Below are 17607 nucleotides of genomic sequence, written 5' to 3' on the forward strand. Positions count from 1 at the left end.
ACTTGATTTGCATCACTTTTTTTAGTGTTCTCAGATAAGGTTTTCTTAACTTTTTTTGTATAATAGAACCTCTTTGACAATCTAGTGAAGCCAAGGACTTCTCCAAATAATGTTTTTTAAATACATAATGTAGGGAGCAGCTAGGTGGTCCAGTGGATTGAGAGCCAGATCTACAGATAGGAAGTCCTGGGTTCAAATTTGGTGTCAAACACTTCCTAGCTCTATGATCCTGAGCAATTCACTTAATTCCCACTGCTTAACCCTTACCACTCTTCTACCTTGAAATCAATATACAATATTGATTCTAAGACAGAAGGTAAGGGTTTTTTAATGCACAATGATTTAAGATTATGAAAGAAACCAATCATATTAAAATATAGCCATAAATTTTTTTTTCAAAGGAAACAAGTTCAGGGACTTCAGTTAACTACTCCTATTTAGATCATTTTAGTTCTATGCAACCCAATGTTCTCATTCTTTGATAAGCCTTTTAAAGAAGGAGCCATATCTGCTTTTTATTGGGAGTGTAGTTTTGAAGTTGGAGGGGACCATACAGGGCATCTACTCCAATCTTGGCTCCATTTTGCAAGAAAGAATACTGTGGCACAGAGGGATTAAGTGACTTTTCACATTGTTCTTTTTTACTGCTGGTGTTCATTGTTACTTGGCGAACTGATTCACCTGTGGAAGTAAGTTAAAACTTTTCCAAACAGTCATACACATAATTACATGGTCATACTGGCTTGATTAATAATTCTCTTTTTTTAACTTCTCTGAATTTCATAAATTTGAAGACCATGACTTGTTTTTTTCACTATTTGTCAAACTGTACTCAGAAAAGCAAAGTAAATCATGATATCATAAAGGGAGTCAATCAGTCAATTAACAGATATTTATGAAGCATCTACTATGTGCCAGGTGCCATATTAAGTGCTGGGCATACAAAGACAAAAGTGAAATAATCCCTTATAAAGACCTTGTATTCTAACAGGGGAACACATACACAGATAAGTATGTATGTATAAACACTCATAAAATGAAAACAAGGTAGTTTGGGGAGGAGGACACAAGCATTTGGGTGGAAAATCAGAAAAGGCTTCTTACAAAAGCTAAAAATAGAAGCTCATAGAGCTAAATCTTAGAAACAAAAACCAGAGATTCCAAGAAGAAGAAGAGGTGAGGAGGGAGCATACTCCAGGAAAAGGAAGCAACTAGGAGAAATGGCAAGGACTAGACACCCTTGGGAGGTGATGGCTTTCCCTCTTCTTGGAAATCTTCAAGCACAGACTAGCTAATCATTTGTCTATGATGAAGTTATAATGAGACTTCTTTCATGGATGGGTTGCATTTAGAAGCTGATGAAGTCCTTTCCAAATCTTTATGATTCCTTAATTAAGTCAAAGCCTGGTGTGAGAAGGAAAGCAAGAAACTGTTGTTCAATTACAGAATTTCATGGAAATAAAGAAGAGTAATGTGTACAAGACAGAGTATCTTATTTAAAAATACCACTTGGGCACCTACATTATTTATAATATTGACAAAAGTAGAGAATATCACTTATTATCCACAGTCTACCAGTGTCATTTAAGTCATGAAAATAAGGATTTTTGCTTTATGGGGGTTGTTTCCTAATCTGATTTTTTTTTTTTACAATTTCACCGAAGACAAGCAAAAGAAAAGGTGGGGAAATCTGCTTGCATTTATCTTTGCTAGAAAGCCAAAGGAAATGAGTGTATGAACCTTTGGTGAGCCATCAACATACTGTTGCTGATTTTGAATCAACCAACATGATACCACACCATAAACAGAAAACTGCTCATCAGGGTGAATCCATAAATCATGGCCAACAGTCGCTGGAAATTGGCAGAATTTCCTGAGTGACTCAGAGAAGCTGGATGCTAGCTGTCCTCAATGATGAAGAATCATAGCTGCTGCCTCCCCTCATATTAAGGGCTTGTCAAAGTAATCACCGAATAAGTTAAAACTTTCTTCTGACATTCTACAAATAACACTGTCAGTTTACCATCCTGAAACAATGAGACTTAAAACACAGACATGCTGTCAGCACAAAAGAGGTTGCTAGGTTGTATAGTGGTTAGTGATGGACTTAAGATTTAGTAAGAGATGAATTCAAGTCCTACCTCAGGCATTATATCTGTGTGTGCCAAGACAAACCACTTAAACTCCCTCAGCCTCACTGTCTTCATCAGTAAAATGGGGTTAATAATATGTAATAACTTATGGGAAGTGCTTTGCAAACCATAAAGCACTATATAAATACTACCTATTAGTAATAAAATAATCATAAGAGAAAGAAGGTAATTTTCATATGTGATTAGTAGAAGCTGCCTTATAACTGGCCTAAGTAAAAAATTGGCTTTTTAAGTAAAAATTTTGTTCCCCTCATGGCTTCTTCCTTTTCTTGAAATAAAGATTTTCCTGGGATAAAGCTTAATTTGTATTTCGGTTTAACTTGTGTTGTGAACAGTTAATATTATAGATTTATATTCACAGATAATCTGTATTGCCTTCTTTCTGCTGATCCTATTTAGCAGTTGTTTTTTTTTAATCCACATATAAAATAACATTTTTTGGGTTCTCCATGAATACTTTTTTACCTAGTTTCCCATTTTCTGGAAAAAAAAAGATATACATTTAAAGATAGATCTTGATGACCTTCTCTCCTTGATAGGATGATTTTGAAAAAGTCATGGCTTAAAATTGTGTTAAAATTTCTGTTTCACTGAACTATTTCAAATTTCTAGTCTCTTATAGGTTCTTAGTTCATATTTTTTGAGTTGATAACTCAAATGGGTAAAAGGTCATTTGGACAATATAGTTTCAAGAAGGATGATGGGGTCTAAAGATTATTGAGACAACCCTAAAAGTCATTTATTCCAAACCCCTCATTTCACTAATGAGGAAATTGAGGCCTCAAGGGAGGAAATGACTCATCCCACTGTCCTATAGATAGTAAATAATAGAATAGAACTCTGAACCCAATTGCTTAACTCCAAACCCAACAGGCTTTTCTATTGCACATCTAAAGTTTTTTCCTCTTTTCTTTGGATCATGTATTATGATTAGGAGCACAAAGTCTGGTGTTGTCACTGTAGTACAATGAAATGTTCCCTAAGTTTGTATGGTTAGTTACATAGAGCAGCCTGCTGGGAAGTTAGGATTCCATAATAGTTATCACATATAAAGTCTTAAGCAATTGAGTGCTTTATGCCTGAGAAGTCACATGAGGTGTGACTCAGTTGATTCATGGAAAGGCTTATTTTTAGAGGACTGTAATTCAATTCTTCTCACAATCATAATGATTTAATTTTTCTTTTGTAAATCATATCCTGTTGCCACAGTTGAGTGACGATGGCGTCTTTGAACTTTGCTTTATGTCTTTTATGGGTCCTCCCCTTCTCCAAACACCCTTAAATAGCCTCATTTGATGAAACTGCCTTACTCCTACTTAACTAATTTCATTCCCCAAACAGAGGTGAAAGTATTTTTAATGGCAACACTTACCAGAGTTGTACTCTCCACAATATTTGACCTTTCTTCTCACACATTTCCCTTTTCCAGTGTGTTCTTTTGCTTGTTTCAATTTACAGCTCAGTTCAGGGTCAGCTTGGGAAGGCATTATTTAGGCTCTAGGTTTCCCACCCTCAGATCAAACATGTTCATAATGATATAGCCCTCAAAAATGTGATGCACACATTAAAGTTTCCCATAAACCTGGCAGGGATCCTGTAATTGAAAGAATCCACAGCGAAGTTGATTGGGTCCCAGGTATGGCTCTTGTAGGTGGTCTTTTCATGCTGTTAAATTGCCTTTTGTATTTACAACTCTAGCAGGGAGTACTGAAGTTAGAATGGGCTAAACTCTGTGTGTGTGTGTGTGTGTGTGTGTGTGTGTGTGTGTGTATCTGTGTGTATGTACTGCACACACATTCTCCCACATTTGGTACTATCTCATTTTCTATTATTTTTATCTGACATACTACCAGTGGAAATAAAATCAGTGAGATCCTTAAAAGTACAGAATGTCTCAAAAATCTTAGTGCAGTTTTAGTCTATTCAAAATTTTTTTAGGTTAAAACTACACTAAGACTTTTGGGACATGCTTTACACACAGCTATAGAATTTACTAAGCTATGCCTCTTCCTGTTTCTCAAACCAGTCCTTTTGAGATCATTTTTGACCCACATAACTTTCTTTTAGGAATCCTCAAATTCCAGATAATTCAGGAGAAATAAAATTAAGATGCAAGGCATAAGCTTTCCAATATCTCCTACATATAAGAATAAAGAATTGCATAAAAATTATAGGAAGCCCTAAAACAGGATGGTTACAATAAAGTACATAAATGCCATATTTCTTGTTCCCATCCCATTCTGAATCTATCCCTGGATTTTGTAAGAAGCACATTGCCAGACACAAAGGAATATCTTATGGTCTTCCTCCAAATAGTCAGAAGTTCAAGTAGTGTCTTGGCTAATAATCTGGAATATATGGCATTTGTCTAAGATGATCTACATTCATTGGACTTTAATAAAAAAAGATGTAATTAAAAGCTAACAAAACTAAATTTCCCTGTATCTTTCATTGCTGTTTAAAATAGTATATAGCACAGTAAGCAATCTACTCAATTCAAATATATTGGGAAGTAACACCATTCATATCTACTTTAAATATAAAGTTACTTGGAATTCTGGGAAATGCAACCTATGTCGAGATCATGAATTCAAGTTGTAGAGATACACATTTTTGTATATAGTCAAAATGTGCAGAATGGGAGTTCATTTTGCTTTTATTATGCAGATTTGTTTCTTTTTTTAATGAGGTAAAGGGTAATAAAAAAGAAAGGAAGATTATTAATAATAATGCCAAAAACAAGGGCCATTGAAATATTTTTTAATGCACAAAAGAATTAAGCAATAGGCATTTAATAAATATCTACTATATATCTGGTGCTATACTAAGAGCTGGGGATGGAGAGAAAGGCAAAAGATAGTTCCTGCTCTCAAGGAACTCCCAATCTAATTAGGGGAGAGAAGATTCAAACAACTCTTTACAGACAAGCTATATACAAAATAAATTGGACATTATAAATAGACAGAAGATACTAGCATTAAAGGGCATTAGGAAAGGGTTTGTGTAGAAGGTAGGATTTTAGCTGGATCTTGAAGGGAAGCTAAGGAAGTTCAAAGGAGAAGATGAGGAAGGAAAGCATTCCAGACCTGGGGGACAGTCAGTGAAAATATTGAGTTGGAAAATGGAATGATGTGCGTGAGGAACAGCAAGAAAGCCAGGGTTACTGGATTTCAGAGTATGTGGAATGAAAAAGATGTAAGAAGATTGGAAATGTATATGCTTGTTGCAGATGGGGAAAGGAGTATTATAAAAGGCTCTGAATACAAAACAGAGGATTTTATATTTAGCACTAGAGGCGATAGGGTGCCAATGGAACTCACTGTATAGAAGAAAGAGGTCAGACTATGCTTTAGGAAATTCACCGTGGCAGCTTAATAAGAGATGGGCTTTAGCAGATACACTAAAGGCAGGAAGACCATTAATCTTGGTGGGAAGCGATAAGGTGCTGTATCAGGATGGTGGCAGTTTCAGAGAAGAGAAAGAGGCAATATAGGGGAGATACCAACCAAAGTAGAAATAATAAAACTTGGCAGTAGATTGGATATTGGGTAGGTGGAGTAAGAGCGAGAAGTTAAGGATGACTCCTAGGTTGTGAACCTGGTAGGACCCTTGACAGTAATAGGGAAGTTCGAAAGAAAGAAGAATTGAGGGTGAGGATGGAGGGTTGGAAAACAATGTGTTCAGTTTGGGATAGTTGAGTTTAAGAAGAGAACAAAAGGAAAGTTAAAAGAAAGGACAGACAAGCAGGAAAGAATTTAGTATATACTTTTTTTTCAAAGCAAACTATGAAAAAGATTATAATTTTAATATATGGTCCTTTTGTGTTCTGCTATACATATGTAAATGTTAATAAAATTTATGTTTAAGTTCAAAAAATTTTAAATATATTTGCTTTACATTTTCTTTATTTTATATGTAATATATAAATAGATAATTCATTATATATTATATAAATATATATGTGCATATCTACCTATCTATGACTTATTTGTGGTTATACACAGTTAAGTGTGTCAGAGGTAGGACTTGAATCTAAGTTTTCCTGATTCAGAAGTGTCTACCATGTCATAAACACTGCCTTATGCTGTTCTTTTTAAAGAATAATTCCACCTTAGAGAATAAATCTCAGCATATGGAAATTCAGTATATGAAAAAGGAAGCAGAAGAACCTAAAGTAGATAACCCAATCATCAGTAACATTATTGCCAGGGATAATAAACAGAGAGGACAACCAGTAGCAATGATTTGAAGTGGTAACAAGAGATGTCCATGAAAAGTAGAGATAATTTGATCATTGGGTAATTGAAGCACTGGAATAGTGTTCCTTGGAATGATGAAGAAATAGCCTCAGAAGAGCTACTTAAGCATAGAATTAGACTTTTCTCTTAAGGGACTAATTCTTAGAATAGTAATTCTTAGAATTTTGTGTCAGTGACCCTCTTTTACTTCTGACCTCAGTTTTCTTTTTATGTTTGCTATCTCCATTACTTGTTTTCTTGAGCCAAAAATCATTTTCATAATCTCTAATCTCTCACCTCTCTCCTTTTCCCTTCTAATTGAATATAAAGAGATCAGAAATAGTTTCATTTTTGTCTTTGAATCCACAACCCCTAGAACAGTTCCTGGCAACAAAGTAGGTGCTTAATAAATGCCATTAATTGATTAATTCTTCTCCTTTTTGCCACTATGAGGAAGTGGGGGCAGAGTACTCAATCTCCCTTTTCCTCCTAAAATTTAATTAAGGATTTAGCCTGACTCCAACCTACCTCAATGATTTAATATAAATCCAACAGAATATGACCAAGTCCCTAAGTCGATCTAAACAGACTTCCTATTACACCTCGTTAAAATGTGATTGATTCATTGGAGGTATCCAGGCCTTGATCACATCTAGTTCTCTTCATCACTTTTCACTGAATGATCAATGGAACAGATTTCTAAGGTCATCTCATCCGAATTTCTCACTTTACAGATATTGAACCTGAGTCAGGAAGTTCAGGTTGGGGGGGGGGGTAATAAATTGCTGCAAATCATACAGGTACTAAGAATGAGAGGTGGGATATAAACTCAGGTCCTCTGACTTCAAGGTCAGTGATTTTTCCATAGTAGCATGCTACTTCCCATATTGTAGAAAAACTTTTAACTTTCTTGTTTTTACCATAACTTCTACCCCCTCAAAAAAAAAAAGACAAGCAAAAACAACTACCACAGGTCTTTTTAAAAAAATTATTGTTTTGTGTTTATAACATTAACAGATTATCCTCACTCCATGAATGATCTCATAATAAAGTAAAACAATTACAATGATCCCATCTGAAAGTGTATATAATACACATGTAACACTATCCTAAACCTCTTTTTTATTATTTATTTTAATTGACAGAAATCTACTTTCTCACCTTCCTGTCTTCTACTATATTAGGAAAAAAGAAAAGAAAAAAAGTTCTTATAACAGTTATTCCTAGTCAAAGAAATCAAATTCCTTCATTGATTGTGGGGGGGGGGAGATATATGTGTGTATCTATGTGTCTGGTGTGTGTATGTGTCAGGAAACAGTTTTAAATTATTAAATAATTAAATCTGTCTAAACAACGACTTAAGCAATGGTTTGTACTTGTATGTATATAATTCTTGTGTATATCTAATAGGTACTTCTAAGTATTTTATACATCCTTCAGTTATTCTTTTTAAATTTAATTTAATTTTTTGCTAATTACATTTTTAAAGTATTCTACATTTTAAAAAGAATTTTGAATTTCAAATTCCCTCCCTTGCTTTCCACCACCACCTTGCTGAGGTACTAAGCAATCTGATAGAGATTTTACATGTGCAATCATGTAAAACATTTCCCTGTATTATTCCTTTTGTGGAAGGAAACTCAATTAAAAAAATTAGAAAGAAAGTGAAAAAAAAAAGTTTGCTTTGTTCTGGATTCAGACTCCATCAGTTCTTTCTCTGGAAGCAGATGGCATTTTTTATCATGAGTCATTTAGGATTGTTTTAAATCATTGTTTTTCAGAGAATAACTAAGTCATTCCCAGTTGTTCATTGTACAGTATTCCTATCATTATGTACATTGTTCTCCTGATTCTGCTTACTTCACTCTCCCTCAGGTCATAGAAATCTTTCTAGGTTTTTCTAAGATCCTCCTGTTCATCATTTCTTAATAGTATTCCATTACAATCATAAACTATAACTTACTCAGCCATTCCCCAATTGATGAATATCCCCTCATATTACAGATTATTTGCCCCCACCAAAAAAAAAAGCTGCTTTAAGTATTTTTGTACATATAGTTGCTTTTCCTTTTTGTTTTTATCTCTTTGGGATACAAACCTACTAATGGTATTGCTGGGTCAAAGGGTATGTATGTTATATAACCCTTTGGGCATAGGTCTAAATTACTCTCCAGAAGAGTTGAATCAGTTTATAACTCCCCCAACAATGCATTAGTGTCTCAATTTTCCCACATTTGCTCCAAGATTTGTCATTTTCCTTTTCTTTTATAACAGATAAACTGATAGGGTAGAGTGAATTTTCACTTCTCTAATTAATAGTGATTTAGAAGATTTTTTGCAAGACTTCAGAGAGCTTTAGCATTTTGTCAAAGAACTACGTGTTGATATCCTTTGACCATTTATGAACCAGGAATGACTTATATTCTCATACATTCAACTCATGCCTCTTTGTATTCGAGAAATGGTACCTTTCTTAGACAAATTTGTAATACTTTTTTGCATCATTATGGTCACTGAATATTAATCTCCATCCTATTTCCTCCTGTGTACCTTCTGACCACCACATCACCCAATTTGCCTTCTTCAGTATCAGTCCCACCCTTCTTCTTTTATACCCTTCCCATATCTCCTTTGTCTTTTGGAATATCATATTGCAGGTCCTCCAAATCTTTAATGTAGAAGCAGCTAAAGTTTGAATTATTCCAACTGTGGTTCCACAATATTTGAACTGGTGTTTTGTTTTGTTTTTTACTACTTGACTTATTTCCCTGACCTGAGAGTTTTAGAATTTGACAATAATATTCCCGGTAGTTATCCTTCTGGGATCTCATTCAGGAGGTGTTCAGTAGATTCTTTCTATCTTACCTTTTGGTTCTAGAATATCAGATCAGTTTTCCTTGATAATTTCTTTTAAACCCTTACCTTCTGTCTTGTAGTCTATACAGTGTATTGGCTCCAAGGCAGAAGAGTGGTAAGGGCTAGGTAATGTGGGTTAAGTGACTTGCACAGCTAGGAAGTGTCTGAGGCCAGATTCCTTGATAATTTTTTGAAAGATAATATCAAAGTTTTATTTTTTAATTATGGTTTTCAGGTAGTCCAATAATTCTTAGATTATCTCTCCTTGACTTATTTTCCAAGTCAGTTGTTTTTCCAAAGACATATTTTTCTTCTGTTTTGTTCCCATTTTTTTACTTTCTCAATGTCTCATAGAAACATTAACTTCCACTTGCCCAATTCTAATTTTTAAGGCATGATTTTCTTGAGTGAACTTTTGTACTTCCTTTTCCCCTTTTCCATTTAGCCAATTCTATTTTTAAAGAGTTCTTTTCCTCAGTGAATTTTTGTACCTTTTTTATATGACTAATTCTGCCTTTTAAGAAGTTCTCTTCAGTGAATTTTATATATCTTTTTCCATTTGACCAGTTCTGCTTTTTAAGTTTGTGACTCTTTTACCAATTAGTCTATTCTGGTTTTTAAGGTATTTCTTCTTTGGTCCCTCTTTTATAAAGCTGTTGATATTTTTCATGATTTTTCTATATCACTCTCTTTTCTTCCCAGTTTTTCTTCTACCTTTTTTATTTTGTTTTTAAAATCCTTTTTGAACTCCTCTAATAATTCTTTGGGGTTATGAGAATAATTCTTATTTTTCTTTGAGGCTTTGGATACAGCAGTAATGACTTTGTTATCTTTTTCTGAGTTTGTGTTTTGGTCTCCCCTGTCACCAAAGTAACATTCTGTGCTGTTTCTTTTTTTGTTGTTTGTTCATTTTCCAGCCTTTTTCTTTTCTTTTAATTAAAAAAAAAAAAGTTAGGCTCTGTAACTATGGTGAAGGGAACACTGTTCCAAGCTTTAGGTTCTTTCTATAGCTTCCTTCAAAGCTAGCCCTGGGGATCTACAAGTTTTCAGTTCTTTCAAGATGCTACAATATAAAGAAATATGTTTTTAATACTCTCGCAGACTATGCTCTGGTCTGTGAGTAACCAAAAGCAATCTTTTTTTTATTTGGAACTGTGATGATGGTTCCCTGTTCCCCTGTGTCCACAAGCTCTGGTGTGTGCTAGTGCTCCTCCTCACCTGAGATCTGGGCCCAAGACTGCAATTTGTGTATAGGCAATGCAACAAGAATCTTGGACCCAGAGCCAGCACAGGGTCACCCATAATCTCCTTCTGAGCAGTTGTCCAAATTACCATCTATGGTTGAGATTTTGCTGCAGATTCAGTCACCCTCAAGGTCTGTTGCTAAGGTAGGACCTGCCTTGGGATGCTGTTTTGCACTTCACTTCCACCATAGTACAACAGATATTTTGTACTAGCTTTCTAAGCTGTTTTGAGTTGAAAAATTATTTTACCACATCATTGGCGGGGGACAGTTTATGCTGCTCCAGAATTCATTTAGAGTGTTGTAGCTATTTGCAGAGCAATTTGGTAGAGATCACATGGGTCTTTGTACCTTTTCCACCATCTTGGCTCTGCCTCTTCTGTGCAACTATTTTAAGTAGAATTTCTCTGTGTATTCTTGCCTAGGGTTTACTAGTATCATATAGAAATGCAAATTATCTATATGGATTTGGTTTATATCTTGCAAGTTTTGTTTTATAACCTGCGAGTTGCTGAAGTTGTCAATTATTTCAGGATCAAGTACAAAATCATGTCACTTGCAGAAAAGTGATCGTTTGGATATTTCTTTACCTATCCATTCATATGCTATGTATGTCTCTCAAAATCAGCTATTTCTGGGGAACCTGAGTTGTTTGGTGCACAGAGAGCCAAGCCTAAAGTCAGGGGGACCTGGATTCAAATCTTACTTGACCCTCCCAAGTTGTGTGATCTTGGGCAAGTCACTTAGCCCCATTTATGTAGCCCTCGTTGTTCTGTCTTAGAGTTGTTATTAGGATAGAAAATAACGGGTTTTTTTTAAACTCATCAATTTTCTCATTTCTTCCAATCAAATTTGATTAATTAAAATAAACATTTCAGTGTTGCACAGACATTTTTGCAAAATGTAAAGAAAGGAGGGGGGATCCTATTATATTATTTCTATGACACAGATTTGGGCTTGTTACATAAGCCATAGAGAACTAAAACAGAAAAAGGAATAAATAAACCAATATCCCTAATGAGCATTGATGATAAATCATGACATCACAATTAAGTTTAAATTTAAATTATTAAATTATCAATACATGGTTTGTTGTTTTTAGAGCTCCTATTTATTAATACATAAATTAATCAGAATAAACTTTAAAATTATTTGAAACTTTTCTGCTTTAAATTCTTTAAAGTATTTTCCTTTTAGGAAGCAATTTATATAATATTATTATTCTTGAAAGCCAACCTTTACCCTAGGAGATCTGAGTAGTACCTGTAGAAGTGTCACGTGATAGTTCACTATTACCTCAGACAAGTTATTGGTTTTTTGTAACATAAAATGTATCTAAAACTGACAATATTTCTGTCTTTTCTTGACATTAACCCTGTAAGTATGTATGCTCATCTTGCCTACCACCTCATCAGTCTTATGGAATCTTAAGAATCAAACTCTTGCACTCACCACATGCTTCCCATCTTCCCCCAAAATTTTTTAGTTATATTCAATGAAGATCTGCATTGCTCAGTGTTTCATAGAGTTTAGCTTTGATCTTTCTCTTCAGTGATAGTTGTTTTCATAATGAACTATAAAGATTACTTCTCCCAATATGGTTTTTTTTTTTTTGGAATTCACAATTCAATCTCATCAATTCTAGTTAGAGATTGCAATTTCATTTCTGGTGGCAGAAGCTAAGTACCTATCATGTGCTTTATCCCCAATTTCTTTGATTCATTGTCTGGTTTGTATTCCAACCCCTTAACATTGATGCAAAGGCCTTCTAAAACTCTTTCTTTAGAAAAATGCCTGTCATCCCTGAATCTATATAAGATGAAGCTATTTCAAGATTATATAAAATTAAACTAAGATTTTTTTTTTATCTTTTAGAATGACTTATACTTCTTTTCTTTTCTGTACCCATTCTCTACACAGATCTCTCCCTTGATTACTCATAGGTTATTTAGAGCTGAAAGAAACTTTAAATAGCTACTAATTATAAAGAACACTTTTAAGTTGCTAGTACTTAAGTACCAGTGAACTCTAGAGGCAAAATTTGGAGCAAGCAGAAGGAGCAATACTAACTTGTGAGCCATGGGGAAAGGAACTTCCATGAAATTTCCCCTAAAGAATTATAAGCTAAGATGGGCAGTACATGATTATTTAATCATGGAGTATAAATCATACAAGTAGAGTTAATATAAGTTTTTTAAATGCCAGATACATGTAACTATTTTTGTTCTTTTGTATTCTTGTTCAAAAGGGAGATTTGTTATGGTGGTGATTTCTTTTTATATGAATTGTACTATGTGACCTGTGACGCACCTTTAAACTTTCCAATTGTATGATTGGTCACATAGAATTTCAATGCTCTTTAGTCTTAAAAACAAAAAATATCCTAAAATTAAAAACAAAAACATGGATTTCCTGAGGCAAAACACAAAGTCAGTGTCTGAAATGAGCTTAGACACCATCTACTGGCAGTTCAATTAAATTAGAGATACCTAATACCTGGGGCCCAGAAAGAATCTGAAAAGTATGCCCCTGTAATTAAACAAGCACACAGAAGCAAATAGTTTATGCTTAATAATTATCTGATATTAAGAAAAGGTAGGCAATTTGGAATAGTAGTAGAAGAATTGGCCATAGAAAGAAAATCAGTTTAAGACCTTCCACTAACATATTCATTCTGTGATCCAGGACAAAGCATTTAATCTTCCAAACTCTTAGATGATGGGACAGCTAGGTGGATCAGTGGATAGAGCACCAGACTTGGAGATGGAAGGTCCTAGGTTTAAATTTAGACTGAGACACTTTATAGCTGTGTGACCTTGGGCAACTCACTTAACCCTAATTGCCTAGTTAGCAAACCCTTATAGCTCTTCTGCCTTAAAACCTATACATAGTATCAATTCTAAGACCAAAGGTAAAGGGTTTTTTTAAGACTCAAAGATGCAAAAAAGTTGCTATTCTACATGGTAAAATAAGCTTCCTACATCAGTGAAATCACAAGTCCAAATAAAAACATTAATCTGTTAACTGTTTCAAGTAAAATTAGAGGATCAAAGAATAAGATGATAATCATAACTGAAAAGTACCTTAAAAGACATCTAAACCAATTTCCTCATTTTATAAGATAATTAAAATGACTTCTCCAAGATCACTAGGTAAATGGAAAGAGACAGTATTCAGGAGACAAAGTTCTTTATATGTGATATATATATATCACATGGGCAGAATCACATATACTTTAAAAAATTCAACTTGGTCTCCTTACTTCTATTTTAGATAGATAATATTTCCTAATTTTATAGATCTTCATGAAGAAATATTCCACCACCATCTTGGATCCCCTTTGGAGAAGAAACATTATAATTCTGTCCATTTATATGGAAGGAAATAAACAATCTCATGTGCAAACCTTGTGAACCCAAACCCATAAAGAGATTCAAATGTTTCACACTCGTTTTAGTATTTGAGAAGCATTATTTGTCAACCAGAAAGTATTTCTTCATGCTTCGTATCCAGACTTATTGGCTTTAGTTTCAACACTTTTGTCTCATCATGCCCTGCATGCATGTGATGAACAGCCAGTCAGCATACATTACATAGTGATATTCTAAGAGTTAAAATCTTGTTATTTAGTTCCAAATTTCCCAGCTTATACTTCTCTGAAATAAATAACATATGACTTTATCTGCCTTCCTAGGACTTTTGTTACATCCAAACAGTCTTTTTTTATCTTTTTACAGAACAGGGTTGCATTTAATTTTTTTAGCTATGACTTTGGAAAAAGAAACTCTTGAATGATGTGTATTAATAATTCTTATTTTTGGGTCATCTGATTTGTTTTCTTTTGTTTATGTGGTATTTATCAAAACAAAGAAAAAGAAATAATTTAACAAAAATTATTGGCAGAAAAATAAATACTACAGAGAATAGAGCCAGAGACAGAAAAAAAATGAATTTCCTGATGGCAGGCCTTAAACCAAAGTAGGGAAAGTTTCAACAACTACCACATTCTTTTTTATAGCATCACCCTCATCATCAATTTAATATCTGGCTCTAAGAACTTTAGCACTTTGCTAGATATATAAATTATTAAAGGGAGAAGACAAAGATACTGACCCCAATACTGTTTGGCTTTAGGGAAAGAAAAAAGTTGTAAGCCTTAGTATTTCCTTTCCTGTCCTCTTGCCCTGAATAGAATAAGATATCCAAAGCTCCAAAGATAAGTTCTATATATCTTTCCAATGTATCATGATTTGCTATCTAGCCACTGGAATGGCCAAGTCAGTGACGTCTGCTTCTCATATCACTGAAGCTGAAGTAAAGCTCTATTGCCAAGATGACACAAATCACACATTTTAATTTTACTATTTTAATCCAGTATTTCAAAAGGAGTTTTTCTGAGTGTTTGATGTTGTTCTTGTGACCTAAGAGGGAAAGCCTTCGAAAAAATTTATTTAGTAGAATTTATTACAACAATATATTATTACAATATATATATATTACATATATAGATTGTCATTCATATTTCTATTTTTAGTTCATTCTCTGGAGGTGGACATTCAAAAGTTCTTTTTCAAGCATTTGTTCTATATCTATATAAAGTTCTCTTGGTCCTACTCATTTCACTTTTCATTACTTCAAGTAGATCTTCCCAAGTTTTTTTTCAATTAACTTGGTCATCATACAGTGCAGTAATATTCCATCACAATCTTAACCACAATTTGTCCAGCCATTCCCCCATTGATGGATATCCCCTTGATTGCTTCCTCAAAAAGAGCTGCTGTAAATATCTTGGAAAATATAGGTTCTTTTCCTTTTTCACTAATTTCCTTGGGAAACAGACCCAGCAATAGTATTTCTGGGTCTAAGGGTATACATAGTTTTATAGCCCTCTGGGCATAGTTCCAAATTGCTCTCCAAAGTGGTTGGATCATTTTGCAGTTCCACCAACAGGAGGGAGACACTTAAAAGCAATGTCCCTAAAAATGCAGTTCATATCTTTCAGGTTGATTATATTAATTACAATACCAATAGATACTAGACCTGAGATGTCACAGGTATAAGGATCTTGCAGGTCAGAAAATGTCCTCTACCAAAAATGATTAACACCTTCTTTACAATTTCTACTTAGAGTTTCTTAAAGCAGTGCTCTAGACAGCTCTCTAAGCCTACAAATGGCAAAGTGTTATTACATATCATTAATACACATATGTTATTACATATTATTAGTACACATTAAAATAGCTTCCTCACCTTCAGAGTTCCCTATGCCAATGAAATCACATGTCTAGCTCCTATCACCTATCCTACAGAAACATGTTATACTTGTACTTACATTAGCATCACCTATAATTGTTATCTCCCAAATTGTATATGGAACACATCCACCAGCAGAGACAAGCCAAGAAAATAGCCAACATGATATTGTTTCCCATTAACTGTGATGCTCCAAACCCAAGATCAATGAGCTGTCATGGAAAGAAAAAAAATCTTATCCAAGTAAAAACATGTGAAGTAATGGCCAAAAGAATAGAGAAAACCACTAGCTGGGCTAACACAGTGATAAATTGTTGGTGGTTTGTTTTTCAGACTTGTTCCAATGTGTAAGCCCTTTTTTCAGTAACAGATTCTGTTCTTTCCCACAATGCAAACCTTTTGCACGTTCGGATGCCTCTGTCTGTGTATAGCTTCCAAAGAAGGGAGAGAAATAATCTTTTCTACTTTAAAAGACTCTCTGCCTAGGGGCTTGCCCAATTGTATACACATTTTCTCTTCTAGAACTCCTGTCATCCTAAATTATATTTTGCTTCTTGAATACTCCAGGGAAATGGAAGGTTCTAATCAAGACTTCTTTCTCTGACTTTTATGCCATTTTTTGCCTAGCACTTTCCTTCCATGGTTCTCTCCATGTATTTCCATTCATATCTTTAGTACAAATATAAACCCAGAATAACATTATCATATCATCCACCCCCTCTACCACATATTTTTATCTATTGTCAAAGGGAATATGTTGTTATATTCTATCTTGCCTTGGAGTTTATAGAAATCACCATTTCACCCAGTTTCTTCTAAGCTGCCTCCAAGTGAGGCCACACACAATTTAACCCCCAACCCCCACCCCCCAGCAATTACTGTTTGTCCCTGCACAGGAGAAGCTAAGCCTGTTTTCATTGTTTATATATTCATTTTATTGACAGAGACTAAAGGTTGGCTTTGGACCTCCTCTGAGAGACTCGAGGAGCCATGCACATAACTGTTTACTACAACATTTTTCACAGAATCACAGAAGGTCAGAGTTGGAAGGGACTTTAGCCCATCCCCTACCTGAAGCAGGAATTGTTTGCACATTTATAACAAGTGTTCATCAATTCTCTGCATGGAAACTGGAAAGGACTGAGAACTCACTACCTCCTAAGACAACCCATTCTGGCTTTGGTGGTGATTGTTCAGTTGTTTCTGTCATGTCTGCCTCTTCATGTGACTCCATTGAGGGCTTTCTTGGCAAAGATATTCAATAATTTGCCATTTCCTTCTCCAGTTCATTTTACAGATAAGGAAACTAAGGCAAAAAGGATTAAGTGACTTGCCAAGTATCACACAGCTACTTACATGCCCAGATTGAGATTTGAGCTCGGATATTCCTGATTCCAGGTCTGGAGTCAAGTCCTTTTTTTGTTTTGTTTTAAAAGCATTTAATACATAGCATATATATCAGCTCCAACAGCTGCGTGCTTGGCCCAAGACCACTCTAGCTACTGGGTACCACCTAGCTGCCCATGCTTTTATTATTGAAACCTAAAATCACTTTATCTATATTTTATTGGCCATGAGTTAAGCTTGTAGTTCATGAAAATCCTGTATCTGTTTCACGTGTACTATTGTGTGACTACACCTCCCCCATTAATTAGATTGGCTCCAGAAATCTCAGCAAGGAAGGAATTATTGGTCAGTCCGTCCTTCGTTATACTTCTTAATCTTCAATCTTCCTTCAGTAGCCTTTGTACACATTCTGAAGAGCATAGTAGATTGTGACATGGTAAGAAAAGGCAATAAGACAATTATACCCTCACATATTGAGGCTCTTCAAAGGAGTTAGGAATGTTGATTCAGCACTCAA

At 34.6% G+C, this 17607-nt stretch overlaps 1 protein-coding gene across 3 annotated transcripts in view; it reads left to right on the top strand.

Moving 5' to 3' along the window:
- The window catches only part of FMN1 (formin 1), a 588141-nt gene that overhangs the window by 474877 nt on the left and 95657 nt on the right, over positions 1-17607 (top strand). The gene's annotated exons all lie outside the window — the stretch shown is intronic.

This window comes from Monodelphis domestica, chromosome 1, assembly GCF_027887165.1.
Source record: "Monodelphis domestica isolate mMonDom1 chromosome 1, mMonDom1.pri, whole genome shotgun sequence".
Classification (NCBI taxonomy): Eukaryota; Metazoa; Chordata; class Mammalia; order Didelphimorphia; family Didelphidae; genus Monodelphis; species Monodelphis domestica.